Below are 8338 nucleotides of genomic sequence, written 5' to 3'. Positions count from 1 at the left end.
AGTGACACCGATGCCAACTTCCCAAAAAACCACCTGCTCCTTCCTCTGCATGGCTCCCAGGGCTGGGGCAGCTCTGCAGGAGCACCACAGCTGCTCTCTGCACATGGGAAGTCCCTTCTGACCTCACCTCTGTGCCAGAGGGTGGTGGAGGTGTGGGGAGCTGCAAACCCTCATTTGGGGGATGAAGACAGACCCAGATGGTCGGGGTGGGCATCTCATCCTGCTGCCAGCACAGCACCGTGTTTTCCAGGTGTTTGGTGGTTCAGGGTGGACACTGAGGAAGAGAAATAAACTCCTAGCAACGACCCATGGGCAGGATTCAGCGAGTTTGTGAGGCAGAGAGCTCCAAGAAAGGCCAAAAAAAACCCCTTTGGAGGAAGGCTTAGAGAAGAGTCCTTTGGGGTGACTGCTGATGCATTCAGCATTTCCTTCTCCCTGCTCTCCCAACCAGGTTTGTCTGGCTCCACAGGAAGGCTTGGCCAGCTCCCTGTGTTTACATCCCTGTGAGATGCTATCAGGAGTCAGGCTCTGCCTGTACTTGCAGGAGGTAAATCCACATTCGTTGTGAAGGGTGGGGACTTTCCTCTCTCCCAAGTTAAAGACAGCTTCAGAAGAGCTGCCTCAGTGTCTGCTCTCCTCAATGCACAGGGGTTTGATGACCACTTCCTTGGATTTTCAGATGTGGGAGAGAGAGGTTCATCATCCCCTCTGGCTTGTGCCAAGTGGTAGCCAAGAGAACAGGGCTAGAGATGAGGTTTCTGGCAGAGGCTCCAGAGGATTTATTTTTTCATTAGGTTGTTTTTGTATTATTTTCTATTTATCTTAGATAGAAGTTACTGACTCTGCACAGGCATTTGTCATCACGCAGGACTCACAATTCCCAAGAGGAAGGAGGGCATGGTGGGCCCTAGATTCAAGGTCCTCAGCTCCAAAAGCACTCAGCCATCAGATCTCTGGTCATCTCATTTGCTGGATGGTGGCCCTTTATACCCAGACACCTTTGATGCTGTCCATGCCATGAGCTTCCCTCCCAATCCTCCCATATTACAGACTCAGGGAATCATGGAGTAGTTTGGGATGGAAGGGACCTTACATTTCCTCCAATTTTCACCTCCTGGGAAATTTTCCCCATTTAAAAGTTGTCCCTGGCTTTATCCAGGAGTCCTGTGGATGCTCCAGCAAGGTTTTTCCCAGCCTAATCTTAAATCAATTCTGGTTTATCAAGTATGGTCCCAAACAAAAGCAATATGTGGAACAAGTCTGAAGAAGGGACACTGTTCAGTAAAGTTGGTCTGGACTCTCTTGCTCCCCTCCTCCTGCTTTGTTTCCTAGACCCTATTTCTGGAAAAAAAAAAAAAAGAAAAAAAAGAAAAAAAAATTACCCTCAAACCCAAATTTTTTGTCCATCACTCCACCCTACAACTAAATCCACGTGTTAGAAGGAAGTGGCTGCTCCTGGTGAGGTGGGAATTGCCCTGTATTCCCAACACAGCTGCCCAGAGGGGAGTAAAATCCCTGAAACTGCTGAGTCTTGGGAGGATGCCAGTGGCAGATCACAGGAGCTGTCAGCTCCAGCTCCTGCACAGCCTCGTGCCCAAGCACGCCCCAGAAATGTGCCTGGGATGGATCTCACCTGCAAACTCCAAGTACTCCTGGACAGGATGTTCCTAGCAAAAACCCAGCCCAGGGTCTGGCAGAGCTCTGGGACGAGACAGTGAGTGTGTGTGTGAGACTGTCTGAGCCTGCAAGGGACAGCTTGGACCCATTCCCAGTTTGGAGCATTCCTGTCTCTTTATGGCTGATGTTCTCCAGATGTTTTGTGTTGCAGCCTCATGTGGAAACCCTCTGGCCCCAGGGCTGAATCCTGCTCAGCCCTCCACGTTACACCCGGCAGAGAGGAGGAGGAGGAGGAGGAGGGGGGTTTTACATCGCTCTATCCACATCATTCATTATATTTAAAGCATTTATCAACCCTGGGATGCACCACAGCTGCCCTGAAAGTGCCTATTCCCATGCCTGCTCATCCTTTTGAACTCTTTTTTTCCCAAGGAAACACCACACGTGTGATCACCCCCCTCTCCACAATCCCACCAAGTACCGTAAAGCAGAAAGATACGGATACAACCTCTGGCTTAGGAAGTCCCGAAGCAGCAAATTGCCGGAAACTGAGAGAACATAATGTGGAAAGCATTCCCCTGGCTTGGCCCCCACCTCGCATTCCTGCAGAGCAGCTCCCCCCAGTCCCAGCCAGGGGATGGATACCAGCAGGGTTGGACTGTTCTGAGCCAGGAGGAGCTCCCATGCCACCGTGCATTCATGTTCTTCGTCTGTATTGTCCATTTCTGGTGGGTTTTTCTGGTTGGACCCAGCTGGTTTCACTCCCTGCCTGTGTCTCTGACGGGTGGGATGAGGTGTTGGTGCACTCCTAAGGGATAAGGAGGAATCTGGTTACCCTCCCTCGTGTCTTGGTCTAGTTTGGTCCCTGAAGCGACATTCTGAAGTGCCATCCCCACCAGGGACAAGGTTTGGCAGCATGGATGCAGTGGGACATCCCATTCCCCTGCAGCAGTCACCACACGCTGTCTCCAACAAACCTGTTTGACTTCCCATGAGGAAACTTCCTCATCTACTATTAATAGATACTTTAAGACACTCCTCCTTTAGCTCCCTCCTCATTCCTCCACATCCATACATCACCGAGGGTGTGAGCAATCCTGCCCTCTACCCTCTGCAATCTTCCCACCTCTGGGGCTGCTTCAACCTGAGGTCACTTTTCCATTTGCCACCCATCCTCTGCTCTTCCCTGCAAGCCCATCCTTGTGCCAGTGCTGGCTCCTGCCAGGACAAGGGCACTCAGCCTCAATGAGGGTCTTTTTTCTCAGAGCAGGAGGGTGCAGGCAGAGCTCAGTGGTGTTAATGGGGTGAGGGAGGGTCTGGCTGCCTGACGGGAATTCCCAACTGCTTCTTCCTCTCCTCTCAGGAACCACCTGCATCCTCCAGCAAACGCTCCTTGCTGCAGAAGGAGGCACTTGGAAAAAAGTTTTCCTGACCTAAGTGGTAAGAAAACCCTCATGGCAATCAGCTCTCCATCCTGACAGTGCTGAGCCCAGTTCTAGGCTATGCCAAGCACCCCAAACTGCCAGGGACACTCCCAGCAGGATCAGTCCCAGCCTGTGGCTCTGAGCCCCACAGCCACATCTCCCCTAAATGAAGCTTTCAGCATTGTCTGGTGATGTCCAGGTTGGTCGTTTTTCCCTGGAAAAATTTTTAGTCTAGAGCAGGAGGAAGAGGATAGACCCACATGGATACAGGTTGTGTTGTTCCATCTCCAAGCACCTGCAAACTGGCTCCCACCCAATTTACTTCCCACCTTGGATGCAAGCAGCGACTTCCTGAATTCCCCTTTCCTATTGGGGCTGTCAGGATCCTGTGCTGCAGCCAAGCCTCTCGGAGAGTGATGAAGAGGAAGAGGAAGAGGAAGAGCTGCAGGGTTTTGGTTGCCACCCAGGAGCATGAACACCTGCTCCACTTGATCCTCGGGGCAGGATCGCCCTGGGTGGATGCAAAAGCTGAGGAGGGAGGTGGGAGGTGGGTCAGCCAAAGCAGTGTCATTACTTGACTCACAAAGTCATTAATAAATCAAAGCTCCCAGGTAATTGCTGTTATGAGGAAGAGGAAGAGTCTGTGCTGCTCCACCCTGCTCTGCATTGGGCTGGCCAGGGCTAGAACCAGCGTGGAAGGGGTGGAGACGAGGTGTGAGAAAGCAGGGCTGGTGGTACCGGCTGAGCAACGCCAGCACAGCAGGGAGGGAGCGAGGGAGGCTCCCCACATCCCCCTCGGAGGCAGAGATGGGATGGGCACACGCTGATATTTATAGAATCATAAAATCATTAAGGTTGGGAAAGCGGTCTAAGATCATCCAGCCCAACCGTTAACCAACAGGTGTCCTTGGCTGAGAGGGGACACGGTCACATCAGCTGGCAAGGCCACCCCAAGACCTCAAGTGGAAGGAGGGGAGAAGGGCAGGCAACGAATGGGGAGAGCAAGCAGTCAGGATGGATGAAAAAGGGAAAAAACGAAAAAACAGAAGAGTGAAGTGGATATTTTTGCAGTGAGGGCTGGCAGCGCTGTGCCATGGGCAGTGGGGCCAAGGAAAGGGATGATGTGCAGGAACCCAACCCTTCCTCTGCCCATCCTCAACACCTCCATGATTGGCTTGGCCAGGCTGGTGATGCTGAAGGTCTCCTTGATCACAAAAGAAAAGATGTGGGAGTAAATAAAAAAATCATGGCATTATTAAAGCTAGAAAAGCCCTCTAAGATCATTGAGTACAATTGTTCCCCCATCACTGCCATTCCCACCACTGACCCATGTCCCCAAGTGCCACAACCACATGGCTTTTAAATCCCTCCAGGGATGGGGATTCCACCAGTGCTCTGGGGACCTCTCAGGGCTTGACCAACCTTTCAGAGAAATTTTCAGAGGAGCAGGAGGACCAGGCTGTGGGAGGCAGTGACAGAGCTGCTGCCACCACTCCAGCCTCCACCTCCTTTCCAGGGACACTTCAGTCCCATCCCTGCACTTGTCACCCCATGTGAACTGGGGTGACAACAGATCTGCCGTGGCATTCCAGCACTTCCAGAGAGGAATGAGAGGAGAAAGGAGCCTTCTTCCACCTTCCCATGGGACAGACCCACCCTCCCTTATCACCCCATCTCCATAAGGTCCAGGCATGCAGCCGGGCTGGATCGAAAACACCTTCGCTCATCGAGTAGGAAAAACAGGATTTTCTCATACATACAGCAAGGTGGTGTTAGCAGGAACACATGGAGCAGGGAGAAAGTGAGCAGTGTCATTCCCTCTGTGGCCAGGGAGGGACTCAGATGCATCCCCACACCCCCAATTAGCTGAATTTGGGTGCCCCCATCCCACATCCTCCCTCTGCCAGCACACAGGCAGGAAGGACTCTGCCCACCCAGCCCTTCCCTTCCACTGTGGGGGACTTCCTTGGCCATGTCCCCATGCAGGCAGCAGCACTTCCCAAAGGGAAACTGAGGCAGGGAGGGTGGTACACCACGGGAGCTGCTCTCTGTAGCTGGCAGTGGATCCAGGGCATAAGGCAATGTCGAGGGGCCTTGTGCCAGCCCTGGAGTCACAACGGACATCCTGCCTTGCCCATGTCCAGAGGGCCATTTTTGGGTGGTTTTTATTTTCTCTCATCCAGGGAAAGAGGCTGGACATATCCCAGCTGTGTGTGCTGGCAGCCCAGAAAGCCCCCATGTGCCCTGGGCTGATCCCCCAGCGTGGGCAGCAGGGGAGGGGGTGGGATTTTGCTCCTCTGCTCTGCCCAGGTGAGAGCTCACCTGCAGAGCTGTCTCCAGCCCTGAGACCCCCAAAATCAGCCGGACTTGGAGCTGCTGGAGAGTGTCCAGAGGCCACAGAGCTGCTCCAAGAGCTGGAACCCCTCTGCTCTGGAGCCAGGCTGGGAGAGCTGGGGGTGCTCACCTGCAGAAGAGAAGGCTCCAGGGACAGCTCAGAGCCCCTTCCAGAGCCTAAAGGGGCTCCAGGAGAGCTGGAGAGGAACTGGGGACAAGAGCCTGCACTTGTCTCACCAGGAAAAAGGGGAATAGTTTCACAATGACAAAGGGCAGGGTTAGATCGATATTAGGAAGAAATTCTTCCCTGTGAGTGTGGGGAGGGTCTGGCACAGGTTCCCCAGAGAGGCTGAGGCTGCCCCACCCCTGCAAGTGTCCAAGGCCAGGTTGGGAACAACTTGATTTAGTGGAAGCTGTCCCTGACCATGGCGGGGGGGTAGAACAAGATGAGCTTTAAGGTCTCTTCCCACCCAAACAATTCCATGACTCCGTGCCAAGGACAAGGCTTGCAGCACTCCCTCCCCTCCAGCTGCAGCTCCAGGCTTTGCCCCAGGAGTGCCCAGGGCCAGCCCGCGTGGGAGGAACGGCAGAACTCGATTTCCGAGTGCATTTGCTTCCCAAATCCGTCAGCTGCCGGCAGCGGGTCCCCGCGGGGCTCCGCAGCCTCTTCCCAACACCAGGACTCCCGGCTCCAGCATGCCCAGGCGAATGCCTCCCATGCCGAGAGGGGATTCCCACAGCGGGAACAAGGCTTCACCCCGTGAAAACATCCCGCGGATCGGCGTCCTGCCTCATCGCTCAGGAATCCCGAGGTCAGGGAGGGCGAGTCCTTCCTCGGCAGCGCGTCAGGCCGGGAGCACGGGATGCGCATCCCAGTGTCCATCCTGTCACTGCACCCGGGATGTTCATCCCGGTGTCCCTGCTGTCACTGCACCCGGGATGGTCATCCCGGTGTCCCTGCTGTCACAGCACTGCCCATCCCAGTGTCCATCCTGTCACTGCACTGCTCATTCCAGTGTCCCTGCTGTCATTGCACCCGGGATGTTCATCCCAGTGTCCATCCTGTCACAGTGCCAGGGATGCTGTCACAGCCCCCAGGTTGTTCATCCCAGTGTCCCTGCTGTCACAGCACCCGCGACCGCCGCGTCTGCCCCTCCGCACAGCCTGGAGGGGGAAGGAAGGGGAAAAAGAGGATCAGCTTCCCTTGTACGTCTGGAACATCCTCGGACCAGCGCGTGACACTGGCTCAGGGTGACATCCCAGCTCCAGGATGATGTCATTTCCCCCACAAGTGATGTCGTGTCCATGGGAAAGGGGCAGGGATGGGGACAGCTGGAGGGGTGCGGATAGCGATGAGTGCCTCCGATGCCACCTCCTGTCCCCTCTGCGTCACCCCTCCTGCCGGTCTGTCCCCACTGCCACCAACCTTGTCCCTCCTGCCATGCCGTGTCCCCATCTGCACTCGCTGCCACCCCGTCCTGTCCCCACTGCCACTTCATGTCCCCAAAGTCATCTCCTGTCTCCACAGCCCTTGTTCCCACAGTCACCCCATATCCCCAATACATCATCCCCTCTCCCCAGTGCCACCCTGTCCCCAGAGTCACCCCGTGTCACTCTAAGTCCTCACTACACCATCCCCATCTTCGGTGTCACCCCCTGCCTAGTGTCACTGCATGTACCCAATATCTCCTTATGTCCCCACAGTCACTCCCTGCCCCCTACCGACCCTCCGTCAGCTCTGTCTGTCCCATCTCACCCCCGTGCCACCTCCTTTCCCTGTCACCTCCTGTCACCCGTGTCACTCCCCATCACCTCTGCCAGACCCCTCCCCGTCACTTCCCCTGTCCCATCCCGTTCCCCTGTCATTCCCTGTCACCTGCGTTCCCCGCCACTTCCCCGTCTCTCACCCTGTCCCCGTGTCACCCCCAGTCCCCCCCCACGCTGTCCCCTCCTGTCCCTTCGCCCCGCCCCTCCGCGGCTTCGCCCCGCCCTATCAATGACGTCACCCATTCTGCGCATGCGCGGTGGGCGCGGGGAAGCCGTGCCCGGCTCCGGGCGGGGCGGGGCGGCTCCATCCGGGTCCTGCCCGGGCCGGGCGGTGCGGGCGGCGCGAGCCCCGGCGGGACAGCGCGGCGGAGGGTGAGTGCGGGGGGCGGGAGCCCCCTGGGGGGCCGGAGGACCGGAACCCCCCCGAGTGCCCATATGGGGGGCGGGGACCCCCCCCGGGCACCCCCATGTGGGGTGGGACCCCTGCCTGTGCCTTGTTCTATGGGGAAGGGACCCCTCTCCATCCCCCCTGTGGGGCAGGGTCCCTCTTGCAGCTCCGCTTTGGGCAGGACCCTCCCTGTGTGCCTTGTTCTGTAGGGAAGGGACCCTCTTCCAGCTCTTCTGTGCGATGAGACCTCTCCCTGTGCCTTGTTCTGTAGGGAAGGGTCCCTCCTCCATCCCCTCCTTGGGCTGTACCCTCTCTCGCTACCTTGTTCTATAGGACAGGGTCTGTTTTCCAGCCTTCTGTGGGGCAGGACCCTCTCTCTGTGCCTTATTCTATGGGACAGGGCTCCCCCTCCATCCCACCCACTCCTCAGCAGCCCCCGTGGGGGACAGGGTCCCTCCTTCTCTGCTCCACAGTCCCCTCTGGGCCAGGGACCCCCACAGGGCAATGGGGCAGCCCCCATGTCCCTGCACACCCCTAAGGGGACACCCTCAGGGGGTGTGAGCTGTGCTTTTGGGGTATCTGGCAGCACTATAGGGCTGCCATAAAGTCCCGCTTTTGGGGCAGAGGGGACAGCCCAGAGCAGGGCACAGCAGAGGCTGGAGCCATGGACCGGGAATGCATTATCCCGGAGGGATGGGGCGGCACAAAAGGACAGGGGACATGTCCCCACCCAGCGCCCATCCTGCTTGGTGAGGGGGAGCTCCTGGGGTCCCACCCCACGCTGGGCTCAGGGTCCCCAGGTCACCTC

This window comes from Sturnus vulgaris, chromosome 4 (assembly GCF_052056855.1).
Source record: "Sturnus vulgaris isolate bStuVul1 chromosome 4, bStuVul1.hap1, whole genome shotgun sequence".
Taxonomy (NCBI): domain Eukaryota; kingdom Metazoa; phylum Chordata; class Aves; order Passeriformes; family Sturnidae; genus Sturnus; species Sturnus vulgaris.
This window is presented reverse-complemented; position numbering follows the sequence as displayed.